Source organism: Microtus oregoni, unplaced genomic scaffold (genome assembly GCF_018167655.1).
Source record: "Microtus oregoni isolate MIOR12 unplaced genomic scaffold, Mior012 000047F_ref0000412, whole genome shotgun sequence".
In the NCBI taxonomy this organism is placed as follows: domain Eukaryota; kingdom Metazoa; phylum Chordata; class Mammalia; order Rodentia; family Cricetidae; genus Microtus; species Microtus oregoni.
In genome coordinates this window covers 18,829,250-18,845,846 of record NW_024543221.1, presented here as the reverse complement: position 1 = coordinate 18,845,846, position 16,597 = coordinate 18,829,250, and the positions used below count along the sequence as shown (strand labels likewise).

The 16,597-nt window shown below is 44.6% G+C and overlaps 1 long non-coding RNA gene across 1 annotated transcript in view; it reads left to right on the top strand.

Moving 5' to 3' along the window:
• Window positions 1–9,062: 9,062 nt before the first annotated feature.
• The window catches only part of LOC121435861, a 14,429-nt gene continuing 6,894 nt past the window's right edge, over window positions 9,063–16,597 (top strand). The window contains exons 1-2 of the long non-coding RNA XR_005972624.1: window positions 9,063–9,701; window positions 9,848–10,015. This is a non-coding gene — a long non-coding RNA (uncharacterized LOC121435861). The remainder of the gene's footprint in view (window positions 9,702–9,847; window positions 10,016–16,597) is intronic.

Sequence of the window (16,597 nt, the reverse complement as noted above, 5' to 3'; positions counted from 1 at the left end):
CCAAGGATAGAAACCTGAAAATGAGTGGCCAGCTGAAGACAATGAGAGACCAGAAACAGATGTCCTGGAAATGAGATGAAGACAGCCTCAAGGAAAATGGCAGGCCAGCTTTGTCTAACACTGCTGAGGAGCCACCCAGTGAAGTCTAAGTCCAAGTGCTTACTGGGGGAAGTGTCAGGAGCATGTTAATCAAGAGCGGTGGGACTCAGGGTGGATGAGAAAACATGAGAGTAAAAAGTCTGGGGCTTCTTTAAAATGAGAAAACAGTAGCCAGTGGAAAAGATCCAACAGAGGGAAAACTGAAGACAGGAGTGGGTAGGGGAGCGGGGCAATGTCCTGAGTATGCGGGAAGGAAGGATACCCAGCAGACAGGGTCTGTCTGGGGCAGAACTGTGACTAGCAGAGAAAAAAGAAAGTACCACATATAATAGTCACCAACAGCTTTCTTTTTTTTTTCTCTTTGTAGATTTCGTATGGCGTCACCACACATCCAATTTATACTTTATTTATATTGTTCACATACAGAAAGGTCCTCATTATGCACATACATGAATTCAGAAAATGAAAAAAACCCTATAGTTAAAAATAACAATGTTTGATGGTTTCTATGTACACTATGTCAAAGAGTGGTACATTTTTCCAGGATTGATCAACCTTCACCCAGGACATTGATCTTAAATATTTTTTTAAATTTTTTTTAAATGTTTTTATTCCACTAAAGACAAAATCTCCTTAGTAAATAGAGGGTGTGTGTGTGGGGGGGGGGGGGTCACGGGAGACAGTAGAAGGGGAGAGAAGAAGGGAGGGGAGCAGAGAAAAATGTATAGCACACTGACAACTTTCAATGCTGTGTTTTACTATGTACTACTAATACAGAAATGCTGTACATAACCTATACACAGGGAGATACTTAAAAGTTTAACTGATAGGTGCATTATCAAAATAATATTTAGAAAAAAGTCAAATTCTAAACCATGTAACCTTCAGTGACTAGAGACATGTATCATGTTAAATTTAAAATATTATGTATTATTTGAATCATGTAATAGAGAACATATAAATGTTAAAAGTATACTGGTCTTTACATCTAATAATATACATTTACTAAAAAGTATTTTTAAAAAACTGTACAGATATGCTAATCCTACAACACACCTGAAAATGAACTGAAAATGAAAAAAAGAAAACTAACAATACCAAAGAATCACAGGTCATTTTTTTAAAATCTAGAGATGTGATTTACATATGGAAATGTAAACTATTAGCATAAGCCTGAATTATATCAGCAGATTCTGTTCCTGTAGTACATTAACAATATAACGCTTCAGCAAAAAGTAGCACATTGAAAACATGGAATTGACACCTGACCAGCTGGTAGATCAGGCAGAAGCCCAATCCAATCCACAGCCAGGAAAACCATGGATCCAACTTGCTCTAATATACCAGCACCACTGGGCACTTGCCAAGATCTTTAACAGTTGGGAAGAGCCTTTTAAATGTTTTCATTTAGCCTCTCTGACATCCATTATTTAAGTAAGCTCACCACTTTAACTGTCAGAGCTACACACACTCAAGCCAGAGTGCTAAACGCAGTAACAAAGCAGGGCCACTACCAAAGGCAGGTTACAGGCCTATGAAAAGGAGACAAGTCACAGAAACCATGCCTGGTTTCTTACAGACACCACTCATCAACCATGGAAGTGACAGCATGAATCCATGAACCCTAAGCCCTAAAACACGGCAGCTTAAGCAGCACAGAAGTGACAGCCATATTCTACCCAAGAAAAGCTGACCGTATTTCTCACTGTTTAGACTGTGGTATCCATGACAGTCAGGCCCTGACCACTTTTCGTATTTGTCTGTCCAATGCCTGGTGCAGAGCAGGCCCTGGATAGTCACCAGCTGGCCTGGTGTCATATGCCTGTGATTTCTGCATTTGAGAGCCAGTCTGGTCTATGTAGTGGGTTCCACACCAGCCAGGGCTACAAAGCAAGACAAGAGAGAGGAGGAGGATAAAGAGAAGGAAATAGGGAGGGAGGGAAGAAGGGTTACTGAAGGAAATAATAAATAACCAAGAAACTATAAACACAGTAAGAATAGCAATGTTTGAACAAAACTCAGGAGAGCTGCTCGGGCAGCTGGTTGGAGATAAAGGGAGGCAACCAAGCAAAGCTAAAAATGCAAACCTACAAAGTAGAGTCCTTATTAACAAGTGATTTACAAGTTATCAGCTAAATAAAACACGGATCCTATTTACAACATGACTTTAAAAAGAATTTGTTTTTTTTTTAATGACCCATCAGAGAAATTTAAACACATACTGTAAAACAGGTCATATTTAGGTATATCTTTGCTTATTCACAGTGTGATAACATTAACAGAGTTACATTCTTAAAATAACCTATCAGGTGGAAGTATATAACAGAATTTGTACAAAAATGCTACCATGCTTAAAATCGGCTGTAACTCCAGGGTGAGGGAATACAGTGGAAATTTAACTGAGAAAGGCCAAATTCTGACTACCTCTGGAAACACTGGGCAACAGGAACACAGAGGTTGATGACACTAATTCAACTTTTGTCTAAGATGAAATAAATACTTACAGGGAGAGGTCATAAAACCTGTGCATTTGCCCCACGACAGAAAAACCGTCGAGTGATATTTTGGAACACACTGGCAGTTTTTCAATGGAGACCTGCAGAACAGAGTTCTGTCTTTTCTCCACCCCTGCCAACCTGTTCACCTAGCAATCTCACCCTAGCCCACTGACATCTCGCACTAGCTTCTAGTCCCTTGCCCTGCCACCCTAGCTTTGCCTTCTTACTCCAGTCCTCTGCAGCATCTCTCGGTATCATCACAACCCAGCGTTCTCATAGCTCCACTGACACTGGAGTATCTCCTGCCCATGTGGCTCCAACCCTTCTCTACCCTTTCCTTATTTTATCCTAACTATCCTAGAACGCCAATTTCTCCCAAACATGTCACACTCGTTACTCTGAGTTCCTCTCTTCCATCTACCTACTCAGCTATATTCTGTACATTTTCAAGGCAAACCAAAGAAGGATGGGTCAGCCAACTAATTATCTGGATGCCTACTGTGTGTCAAATTCCGAATCCAGCAAAAGGTGATGGAAACAGATATCACAGATGCAGACATCCTCTAAACCACACAGTCTACCACAAATTTTCTTAGCTGGGGTTTCTACTTCTGTGAAGAGACAGAATGACCACAGAAACTCTTATAAATGAAAATATTTAATTGGGGCTGGCTTACAGTTTTGAAGGTTATCATGATGGCAGGAAGCACGGCAGTGTTCAGGCAGACACGGTGCTGGAGAAGGAGCTGAGAGTTCAACATCTTGACCTGTAGGCAGCAGAAGGAATCTGTGTCACCTGGCCTAGCTTAAGCATATATGACCTCAAAGCCCACCTCCACAGTGATACACTTCCTCCAACAAGGCCATACCTCCTAACAGTGCCATTCCCTATGATCAAGCATTCAAACACATGAGTCTGTTGGGGCAAACTTCAAACCACCATATTCCACTCCCTGGCCCTCATAAGACTTGAAGCCATAACATAATGTAAATGCATTTAGTCTTAACTTCAAAAGTCCCCATACTCTGTCACAGTTGCAACAATGTTTAAAAGTCCAAAGTTCAAAATCTCTTCTGAGATTCATACAATCTCTTAACTGTAATCCCTTATAAAATTAAAATTAAAAAACAAGTCACATACTTCCAACACATAATGGCACAGGATATATATTACTGTTCCAAAACACAGGGAAAGGAGGGTAATGAGGAAATACCAGGCTAAAGCAAGATCAAACACCAACTGGGCAAATTCCAAACTCTGCACCTTTATGCCTAATGTCAAAATGCTCTTCAGATCGCCAAATTCTTTCAGCTTTGTTGATTGCAACACACTTCTTTCTCTAGAAAGGTTCCACTCTATCAGCAGCTTTCCCAATGGCTCTGGCATCTCCAACATCATGGGATCTCCAAAGCAATCCAGGATTCACCTTCACAGCTTCACACAATGGCCTCTCTAGACCTCCATGCATGGCCTTAAAGGTTTCCCTTGTAGTGGAGGGAGATCCCATGACCCCTTTCTTCTAACCTTGATTCTAAAGCCAGAACCATGTGGCTGAAGCTGCCAAGTTCTTCTGCTTGCTGAGGCTAGAACATGCCCCCCTCACTCATTGAAATCTTTACCAGCTTTCTGGATTTGATGGTTTCCTTCACTGCCTAAGCTTGGTTGACCTGAAACTCTAACTGTAGACCAGGATGGCCTCAAACTCAAGAGATTCACCAGCCTCTGCCTTCCGAGTACTCCTAATAATGCCATTCCCTATGGGCCAAACATTCAAACACATGAGTCTATGGGAACCATACCTATTCAAACCACTACACAAATGGTATAGAAATTGGTTCAATTGTCCATGAACCTTCCAGACCAGACTGTAAGTGCTTTACTTCCCTGTCTTCTCGGAACTTCACATACTGCCCAACACAGAACCTTAATGAATATCCAGACCATGAAATCAATAATTCAAGTCAATGCATTATTTAAACCTCTGAAGTACGGGGTCATCCTAACTCTACAAATGAAGGGTAGAAAGAGTGTTTGATGAGGGCTTTTGAAGTATCAGGAGGTGAAAAGGAAACTCCTGGGGTCAGTCTCACCACTACCAGCTAAAAGCAACTCTGGGTGTAGTTGGCTACTGTCTTTGCTATTCTGGATCCTCTGTTCCCTCCTCCTACTGGCACCTCCTCCTTTCTCTCTCCCAGCTGTAATGGGAATAAGCATGTCACCCCTTCTTTCCCCACTGATCAGAGTGAGTGGTTTCTTCTTGCCACCAAAACCTTTCAGTTCCTATCTCAACCCTAAACCAAACTTCTCCAGCTGTTGTGCTGCTGCTAGCTCATAGCACCAAGTCTTAAATCAGCACCATTACCTGCCAAGGGTTTTACTAAGACTCCAAGCTGAGGACCAGGTCAACAGGGGGGAATTAGGAAACAAAAGGTCTCCAGGAAGTTGACAGACAGCCCCCACAACACCAAGCCTAGGCACCACGATCAGACAAGACACACAGGCTGCTTGCAGACACTCTTAGGGCAGAGGACAAAGCAAAACTACCAGAAAATATCCTACAGGACACCAAAGAGCTCATTAGTCTCCCTTCTTCTGTCCCAAGATTGGGTTGAGCTCAGTCTAGCTCCTCTGCACAAACCTGAGAATCAGGCACAGCAACTAGTCAAAGCACGGCCATGATCCAGCTCTGCTCAGGAACTCTAGACTCTAGGCCCCCCAAAAGAGCGGGATACCTTCCAGGCTCCACAGAAGAAAGGAGTTTCCCACTACGGAATTATTCTGACCATATACTTTCTTCTTATGAGGTCACTGCAAATATCTAACAATCTTTAAGAACCTTTGAGGTCTGAACCAGTCCTAGCAAGAATTCCCAGTGGAGACTCATGAGCTCTTGTGGCAGCCGATGGCAAGGTTGGCAAAGTTCTATCTGTAATGTCTTAAAGGATAAGATGGTAAATATTTTAAGCTTGCAGGTCATGTGGCTGTTGTACCTACTTGACCATATCTCTGTGGCAAAACATAAGCAACAGGCATTTCTAAGAGCCAATAAAGTACAGAAATAAGCATCTGGTCTACATAGGCCAAAGTTCTGTTTTGTTTTTATACTAGAATCTGCTCTTTTAGCATTTCATGTTTCAGAGAGGAACAAAAGTCAAAACGTATCTATGTATCTCTACCATGAGATTCAGGTGTCCATATCTGCTGCTTGCTCTAAAGAAATTAAAAAGAAGTCCAGTCTGTTAAGTCTAAAAACTTAACCTGAATCAGAAACTTAAGCAAACGAGGAAATGGCTATTGACATCATTTCTGGGGGCTTCAAAGAAGTAAAAACTAGATTCCTTGTGCTAGATGCTAAGACCTGGAAAGGAAAGTGGTACATCCAAGATGGTGTACAGGTCCCCTGACTCTGTACTTCCACTCAGTGATAGGAAGAAAGAAAGCAAGTCAGTAGCACTTCCTGAGCCTCTCAGTCAGTGCTTCTCAACCTTCCTGATGCGATGACCATTTAATACAATTCCTCAAGTTGTGGTGACCTCCAACCATAGTTATTTGTGTTACTTCATAACTATAATTTCCCTACTGTTATAAATCATAATGTAAGTATCTGTGTTTTCCATAGGTCTTAGGCAATCCCTGAGAAAGTGTTGGTTGATCCTTCAAACGGGTCACAACCCACAGGCTGAGAATGACGACTCTAAGTGAACTGCAAAGGTCAAGAAGGCAATATAGGGAGGGAAATGCACCTGCGTGTGTCGATTCTGCATGTACTCAGACACGGCTACCACAAAGAAAGTATAAACTAGAATCTGCATTTTAAAAACAGATATGGTCTGACAGAAGATGTAGGTAGTTAACAGAAACAAGCCAAGGAGTCTGAAATGGTCTTGGGATTATAAACAAGAACAAGGTATATACCTGTACTTCCAAGCTCTTCCTAGAATCTCTCCCCAGAACTGACTTCCACCTCACACTCTGGATCTCACCAAAAATGTTTCTATGCTGGTATCTAACATCATCGCAAAGATTTCTAAAAACAAATCAAATGTGTCTCCCTTGAACAAGTTTGAATACCAACTATTAAGGCTAAAATTTTAGCACCTTCCTTCCCCATGTCCTGTCCCCAAATCCAAACGGCTGTCTGACCTGTCTCTCGTTTCCATTCCTGCAGGCTTCACAGACTTCCCGCTCCAGTCCGGCACCTTACCTGGCTTCTGCTGAACTATCTCCCTGACCCCCATGCCAGGCTTATAATGATGTATATGGGGTCTAACCCCATATATCTACTCATCTTCCTTCCATGCATACATTCCCTTCAAGGTCAGGGCTCACTGCCCTCTCTGGCTTCCAAGCTTCCAGAACCTTACCTAATTTAAGGGGCACACAATAACTGCTGAATGAGTGAACCCTGGTTTTTTATCATAAGGCATGTCTTACTTCCCATAACCCTGAGCCCAGAGCTGCACACTCTGTACACTCTACCATCTCACGGTCCCCCTTCCACCTATCTACCATTCTGGAAAAGACCTCTGGCTTGTGGAACTCATCAATTCCTGACCCTGTCCATGCTCCTGTCACGGCTGCATAGCATCTCTGCCCACGCTCGCCTAGCTCTGCCCAGGGATGACGTTCATACCCTGCCCCCTCCATGTATTCCAACTCCCACGCAACTAACAACTGTAGGGGTTTAGGGGGAGCTAGGAGAAGCAGGAACCAGGGAGATGATTTTTTTTTTAAACATGACAATGCAGGGCATTAAGAGGGTATGTTGGAGCCTTTGATCCCTAAGGGCATCACCCTCCCAATGGGCAGGGTTGGCAGGCAATTGAAAGAGGAGGGGGAAGAGGAGGAACCAGATTTTTCCACTGAACGAAAAGCATGATTTCACCACTGCCTCTGTTGCCCTGGTAACCATGGACAGCCCAGTGGAGAGTACAGTAAAAGAACACCATGTTTATCTTTGCTGTCTGATCCACTTCCCTGTACACCCTTCCCTGACCACCTCTTGTCCCCTAGACCTGCTCCAAATGTCGTATAATGCCAGCATCATCGCTCCAGTCTGTTGCTCAAAACCTCAAGGGCAGAGCTAATCCTGATTTTCAAGCACAATGTATCATGTGCTCCACATCCTAGGGGTTATCTCACCACACCCACCTGCCCTGCCAGGTAGCCCCAAGAACCAACAGCTGGACTCAGAGGTCAAGAATGGCATCCACATTAACAAACAAGCCACTGGAGAAGGAGAAATGAAACGACGAAATGGAGAAAACTGCCCAGCTAGCACAGTTCATAGTACTGAACTGCTGGGGTATTATGGGTACCTGTTCAGTTAAACCTCTCCTGTTCCAAGACCATCAAAAGGATTCTAGCTGGGGATGAGCTGAGGGAACAGGTCCGTCCAAAAACCACAGATCCTTTCTCCTACACAGGCATACACCCCATCAGTGTGACCTCAGAACAGAGAGAAAGCTATCGCCGTGGGAGATTATATAAGTGTTATATAACATGACGACATCAATAGCACCAACGCAGTTATCCAATGCCAGAGACAGGCCAGGAGTGGAAACCAGCCCGAGGGGCTGGCATACCAATCCTCCAGCCACCAGTGCCAAAGGAAGCCTCAGCCCTGTCTTTACCTGCTCCTTTCACCCCAGAGAACAGAGAGACTTGCCTGGCTCTTGCATTCTTCTTCCCCTGCTGTGTGGCAGGTGGGGGCCACAGCACCAACACCACCCTGGCTATAGGCAGACTGTACAGCCTGGCAGGAGGGTATCCAGGAGCCTCGGCAAGTGAGGAAGAAGGTACAGAGACCCATCTATCCTGACATAAGAGGCACTGCAGCAGCAACAGGTTTGGTTGGACCAGCTGTCCTCTGCTCTGTGATTTGTTGTTTCTCTAAAAATTAAAAAAATAATAATTACGTCCAAAGTGAAATTTTAAAAAAATAATAAAGTCATATTTGGCATGGGCCAAATCCCATCTCTGATTACAAACAAAGCTAGGAAGGAGTCCTGAGTAAATTCACCGTTTCCCCATAGCCCCACTTCCCCCACGGGAAGATGACCCACCACCCAGAAACTTAAGGGCGGAACTTAGTCCACAGCTCTGACTCTATCTGCCCTATCTCTGCAGCTACCTAGGTTGCCAGAGCAGCTACCCAGAGGGCTTGCTCTTCCCCCCCTCCCCCAACGGCGCAGGCGTCTGTGGCTGGTGGACGTGCACACGGGCCAGGGGGGCGCAGCTGGCCAGTTCAGAGCTCCGTCCAAGTCTCCCATAATCACTACCACACCCACGTTATTAATGGGGTGGGGGAATCGCACAGAAGCTGCGCGGTGGCATCTCCTCAGGCTGCACCTGCGAGTACCAAGCTACGCCCTGGCCTTCCCTCACGCACCTCCGTGCCTCTGAAGAGCTAGAAGCAAGCTCCCACATCTCGGAACGTGCTGCGCCGTCCCTCGCCCCCTCAACCACCTGTCTCCGCTTCCCTCCCGGGAAGCCGCTCCAAGTCGCCGCACCCCTGCGTTAGCACCATGCTCGCCGCCTACAGGGAAGCTGAGTTGCAGGGCGCCGTTCAGGTTCGTGCGCCCGAGGCTGTGGCCCCTCAGGCCTGCACTGCCCAGGCCGCCCATCCGCACCCGCCTGCCCGCCAGCCCGCCCGCGAGGCGGCAGCGGAGTGGTAGGCGCGGCCGGGCCGGGCATGCAAGGGTCACGCGCGGCCCGGCTCACTCAACCCGCCCCGGAGCTCCTACCTGGGCGGCCGCCGGCTTCCGGCGCAGCTCAGCGAGCACAGCCTCCCGGCGCAGCTACCCGCGGGAGGCGCAACGCTGCGGACTCCGCTCCCTCCGAGAGCTCCGCCCGCTCTTCCCACGCTCGGCGCCCGCGCCGCGCCACCGTGCGGCCAAGTCCGGCGCTGCGCCTGCTGGGAACGCGGTCGCCCCCGCCCAACCGTGAGAAATGCGGCAGAGGATCTGACCAGCCAGCCGACCAACCACGTTCTCTCCGGCAACGGGCCCGCCCTAACCTGAGGGCGGCTGCAGAGCTGTCCTATTCTTCACCGGTTCTGGTTTCTTTTCTTCCAAAGTTTCTCTCATGACAGCTCTTATAAGGTAAAAGGTAGGAGATGTGGGTTTCGCTCAGGCAACTAATGGCCTGTGTAGTGAGATTCACAGGGGTGCACCTGGTGCTCGGTAGAAAACAGATTATGCTTCTGTCTACCTATAAATGCTTACTCGGGGAAATGTTTTCTTGACAGTTTTCTGAATACAACCTGTAGAGAATTGGAGAAGAACTGTAGACCCTCCCTACAGAAAAACGCGCACTCTCATAGAAGCAGAGTTTTGCATGGTATTTCAGGATATTTTGAAACTTCTCCATGTCATGACCGCCAACCTCAGACCTCTACATGTGCCTGTGAGGGCAGGTAAGCCAATTGGCAGTACCTGAAACTGCCACTTTGCCATCCTTCTGGGACATCTTCACCAGTCTCTGAGACCGTGTTTCTGCCTATAAAAATGCCTTTTTGTAAACCCGTCGATGGGAATTGGAGGCATAGTAGAGACAGGCAGATTGTAGAGGGGTCTGGTTTCTGGCCAGTCTTGCCGGAACTTGAGCTCAAGATTTAGTGAAAGATTTTATCTGGAAAGATAAGGTGGAAAGGAGAAGAGGAAGACACCAGATCTCTACTTCTGACCACTCATACCCTCCTCCTCCTTTCCTTGAAGGCCAGCACAAAAGCCTCTTCCTCCTTGATGATTTTTCTGCATCACATTCTGTTTTTAACCACTGTTTTATACATGCTCCTGTTGCTGTATGTAGAAGGAGCTGCGGGCTGCGTTCCTGCCACCCGGCTCCTGGCCACCTGGCTAGCTTATGCCCTGAAATAACAACACACAAACTGTATTCATATAAACACTGCCTGGCCCATTATATCTAGCCTCTTCTGGCTAACTCTCATATCTTGCCTTAACCCATATCTAATAATCTGTGTAGCACCAGTCTTACCAGGAAAGATTCAGCATGTCTGACCTGGCGGCCTGCTCCATCGCATCTGCCCTGGAGAGAGAGGCATGGCGTCTGAGCTCACTTCCTCTTCCTCCCAGCATTCTGTTCTGTTTACTCCTTCTACCCAATTTTCTGTCCTATCAGGGCCAAGGCAGTTTCTTTATTTAACCAATGACCTTCCTCCATCAGCTGTAGTTGATTGTAAGCTCTTTTAAGATCAGTGTTTTCCTTCTGCAACTGAGATAATTTACACAATTTATTTGACAACAGTTTATTAATACTCAAAGTGAAGGAATTGGGGGAAATAAGAAGCCCAGCGGGATACCCAGAGGAAACTGTACTTTCCTTTTCTTTGGTTGCTCCAACAGCAACATATATTCTCCCAGGTATAATTCCATGGCTAGAAAACAGAGCCCTTAAAATGGGAAGATCTTCTCATTTCTTTTTTTCTTCTGGACAAAGCAGCCTCAATTCAATGGTCGCTAGATGAAGTTAGGATACAAGTTTGTGCAGAATGCACCTGTCAAGCAGCAGTTAATCCACCACTAGCGTCCATGTGTCCAACAAGGGGCCCCACCCCCTACTCATTGTACATGATAGAAGAAACAAGAATGTCACTAATGATTTTTCACTTCCTCTAAGCCAGTCACCATGTTCTATGACTTTTCCTGGGAGATATGAACAAACCAATCCATGGCAGCTAAAGAAACTATTCCAATTGAGTGTAGCTTAGTGAACCAGTGGATTTATTGGGGTCACTTATAGAACATGGATGACTAAAGGAGTTGCATCACTGAAAAGCTTGCTCCCACGATGAGTGACAATTCATAAAACCCACAAGTGTGGAACTTCCAGGCCTACTTATAGACAGCTCAGAGTATCTTCTCTCCCCAGCTAATGCTATTGCTTATGTAACCTTAAGAAGGGACCCGTGACTTGTAAATTTCAGGAGCTTGTTGAGACTTCTCAGTTTTTAAATTTTCATTTTTAGTTTGCTTCCTGACTCTTAAGAAGGCTGCATCCAGAAGAGTGTGTTTCAGTAAGGAAATAACTCTATAACCCACTGTCCATGCTCTACTTCCTAAATCACATCTCGAGGCCCTCTTCATTTTTATTCCCAGCTCAGAACCATTATTTTTTTATATAAATTTCCACGTGTGTCTCCACCCCAGCTACACTCCCTGCTTCCAGCCTCACCAGGCTCACATCCAGGCCCACATCTGCTATGGCCTGTATATGTGTCCTCTTAAAAATTATTTTCAAATCCATAGATCCAATGTGATAGTATTAGGGGATAGAACCTTTGGGATATAGTTAGGTCATAAAAGTGAAACTTTGTGAGTGGAATTTATGTCTTTAAAGAAGGGGCATTTGCAGGGTGTAAGTTGCACACAAATGCAATTTCAGGACTTTAGAGTCCACAGCAGAAATATCATGAGTTCATGACCAGCCTAAGCTATATATCCAGAAAAATATAAAATACACCTAGGAAGTTGTTCGTTCTCACTGTTCTGTGCCTCCTGAAGAAAAACCAAGACAAGATAAAAACTCCAAAAATAGAGGCTGACCTTTACCAGAAAAAAAACTTTTCAGCACCTTGATCTTGGTTTCCTCAGCCTCCAGAAGTGAGAAATAAGCACCTGTTGTGTAATCTATGCAGTCCATGGTTTTCTATTACAGTATCTCAGAAGAAAGACAACATTCCAGGCTGAAAGGTCTCCAAAAGTATCAATCTCTTCTCTGCTTACAACCATGTGAGAACCAAACCTCTTCACCTGGTTCACTAGGCCTCAAGGATCTGTCCTTAACTGTATCTCCAGCCTCCCCTCTTGGTGCTTTGCTTTAATTGCACACTTCGCTGATACTAAACATCAGTGTTCTTCCCACTCAACAGTGAACGCTCTCCCTGCCACACCCTGTTCAGCAATCCCCTTTGCCTTCTCTTGCATCACTGTTCTGAGTCCATTCTTTTTATGACATTATCCCTTCAATACTGCTGTTTACTTCTGTGACATCTGCTTTCCTTGCCATAGTGAGATGTGTGCACCAGTGTTCTCCATGCCTAGCACAGTGCCTATTGTAATGTAGAAGCATGAACATTCCCATTAAATAATGAAAGGTAGAATATAACAGGCACCCCAGATAGAGACCCTGGGGCAAATATAGTAGTATTCTTAAATGCGGTAAGACCAACCAGGCTTGTTTTATTGTTTGACTTTTGTTTGTTGAGATAATGTCTTACTCTATAGCCCAAGCAGACCTCAAACTTATAACCCTCCTGCCATAGTCTTCTGAGTGCTAGGAATACAAGTGTGTGACACCACACATGGCTAGAAGGCAGATTTTAAATATAGCAGAACTCAACATTTTCAAATGATTTTCAAACTTTCTGAGTCTTCAGTTTATCGACTGAAAAATGGGGATGATAACACCCAGGGTTGCTCTTAGATGTATGTAGTGGTACTTAACAATTTTAAAATCTTCTCCATCTATGTATTAGTCAGTTATGTTGTATCACTTACTTGATCCTAGCAGTAACATTTTCATTTTGCATGTGAGGAGACTGAAGTAGATCAATAGAACACCATTTGTCATAGGTTACCTAGCTAGTCACCAGGCAACAGAGTGTGAGTTTGGGTTCTAAGTCTAGGTATTCTCTACCACCACCAATCCCCAACCTGCTCTTCCCTTCCAGCCCCAGAGGAGGAAGCAATATTGGGACAGATATGTCACAGACATGGAGATACAGAACTTTTGAAGGGTTTTTGAAGTATAAGGTAGTTTGGTTGGGGAAACTTAATCAGAATAGGAAGAAATGGACTAAAAAGCCATTGACCTCGAGGCTAACCCTGTACTTGAATTTTTGTCCCCTTTTGTACTATGGGACAATTGTCTTTTATCCTTATAAAGATTTGTCACTTGTATTGGTTTAATAAAATGCTGATTGGCCAGTAGCCAGGGAGGAAGTATAGGCAGAGCCACCAGAATAGGAGAATTCTAAGAAAAGGCTCAGTCTGCAGTCTTTACCCAGACACAGAGGAAGCAAGATGAGAATGCCTCACTGATAAAAGGAACCAAACCATGTGACAAACACAGACAAGAATTATGGGTTGATTTAAGATATAAGTATTAGTTAATAAGAAGCCTCAGTTAATAGGCCAACCAGCTTATGATTAATGTAGGCCTCTGTGTGTTTCTTTGGGACTGAGTGGCTTCTGGACCGGGTGGGACAGAAACCTCTCTCAATACTTTTGTATCCTAATAGGATAATCTCAATGGACAGACCAACTTTATATGTTGCTGCACTGTGCAGCCTGGATGCCGAGACTGGCAGAGGGTGCCAGGATTGAGACACGGAGGCTTCTTTCCAGATGGAAGAACAGCAACCTTTATTTATCCCCGAGCCTTTTAGACCTCTACTACTTCTGTGGAAAACCTCCAGCCAGAAAGAATACAAACATCCTTGTCAATTACAGACCACAAGAAAGTTCCTCTGTCAGGGGGAGTGAGGGCAGCTGGATCACAACAATATGTCACTTAACACCTTCAGGCGCAAAGATTACCAGAAGCCAGGGTCTGTTTACTCTATATTTGTACTTCTGCCCATCACCAAACAGCCATTAAACTCTTGCTAACGTTTTGGTAGGGCTTGCAGATGTCTAGCCACATTAACCCCTCTGAGCCTCCATTTCTCCATTCTGCAAAATGGGATTGATAATATCCCAGCACATAGCTGTTGTGAGAATTAAGCCAGATGATAAAACAGCTGTTGGTGGTTTGTTGCTAGTGGAAACACCTTCCCCAGTGTCCAACCCTATGTCTGATGGTGTTTATGCTCGTAAGTTGTCTGTTTAGCAACGAGGCAAAGGACAAAGGGAAACTTAGGAGCTTGGAAGGCACAGAAGTATGAAGGCTGTTGTTCTCTCCTGTTGTTCCTTTCACAGAGATATGGAAATATCATTGAGGCCCTGAGCTTTTTGGAACTGTTCAGTAATGACATATGATTTGTATGCAGTAATGTTACCTATGTGGATGGCTTGTTGCCTGAGGCTGTAAATGTATCTATTATGCAAAATGATTTTTAAAGACAGAATCTCTCTATAAAGCCCAATTTGGCCTCAAACTTGCAGTTCTCCTGCCTCAGCTACACAAGTATTAGGTTTATGTCTTGTCTTACCACACCTTTACATAGAAGGTATTTGATGAGAGGATTTCTCAAGACCTTGGTGGGCAGGAGGCCTGGACCAGTAATTGCCAAGACAGGAGAGCAAGAACAAAGTCGTCATCTTTACTGACCACAATTAAGGTCAAGGCTCATCTGAGGTCAACTGGAAGGCACTTTGAAAACATCAATGAAATCACCTGTTGTTGGAGGCCACTAGTTCGTTTCCTGACCACCCTGACTGAAAATAATCAAACTATATTATTTGCGATACTGTTTGGACAATAGCTTAAGCATATTTCTAGATAGCTCTTATATCCTAAACTAACCCATCTCCATTAATCTGTGCATCACCACAAGGTCGTGGCCTATCGGCAAAGTTTCAGCAAGCTCCAGTGGAGATGTCTGTCTCCGGCTATATGGCTTCTCCCTGACTCACCTACTCTCTCTCTACATCTCTGTTTGGATTTCCCACCTAGATTTACTCTGTTAAGCCATTGGCTGAAAGAAGCTTTATTTATTAACCAATAAAAGCAATACATATACAGAAGGACTTCCCATACCAATCATCAAATAAGATATTATAGATATGAAGGACAGAAATGGCGTCAGGCATTTAGTAAGAAGTCAGTACACATAAGCTCCTGAAGAAGATGAATGCACTTGAGCATCAGGCAGAGAATCACTCTGCTTATCAGTCTTCTAATGCCACCTTTGCACTGAATTGTTGTGTGTGTGTGTGTGCGCGCGCGCGTGTGTGTACACATACGTCTTGAGCTCCAAGAAACACCCAGTGGAATGGCCCTTCTTGGATCCTCTTGTGATTATGGTAGGTTTTTCTTTAAAGATTAAATCATTTTTTTTCCCTTTCTGTTCAACAAAGACAACAGCCCTTTGGGTTTTGATAAACGTTCTTTGCCTTGTAGCAGGTGGATTTGCCCCAGGCACCACTAAGAGCTGTGCTTTTAAAACATACAGAAGCCCAGCTGTTTATATCTGCTGCATCCTTTTTCTCCTATTTTCTGCCCTGAAGGCTGGGTTTTCTCTGCTTTGGCTGACTGATAACATGTGGAAGGAAGAGAACAGTTCTAACTAATAGACTAATTAGTGATACAAGCCTTTAATAACTGAGTATAGGAAAGTCATTCCCTACCCTCAAGTGATTAATTTATTTATTGCTGTTGTGCTACATTAGGGTAAACTAGTCAGCTTCTAGCTATTGGCAACTTAAATCAATCCCTTTTCTTCATTTCCTTCCTTTCCTTTGCTGTAGTGTGCGTTGGCAATCTGCAAGAATCGATGCAGCAGACAGGCAGCTCTGGCAGAAGTGCTAGGACCCTGGTGCCACCATTAGGAACTGTAGGAACTGTGAAAACCCAGCTACTCTATGTTTGCTTCTCAAAGGTCCTTTCCTCGTGGCCACTTCTGTCAGTTACAGCTTTCCAGCTTTGTCTTTCAGAACCATCCTACTATGGAGCTTAAAAGCATATATTGACATTCAGTGGCCTGGATTTCAATCCTGGCTTCCTCACTGGCTTGTGCAGAGGATCTAATACAAGTCCCTTCACTTCACTGTGCTTCAGTTTTCCCACTTGTAAAATGTTGCTTTGGAACGCTTATCTCTTGGGCATGACATGACCATTGCCATACTGAAGTCAAAACAGCTGTAATCATTCACAACTGACCCTAACAAGATCAGGCCTATTAACATTTCTTCCAAGAAGGTGGGCAAGGAGGGTCAATGGACCCTCAATTTCAATTCTAGTTATGTAGTCCTGTCCCTCCCCAAGCTTCATGTAATTGTGCTCCAGCTTCATGTGGTTTGGGGAGGCACTAAAT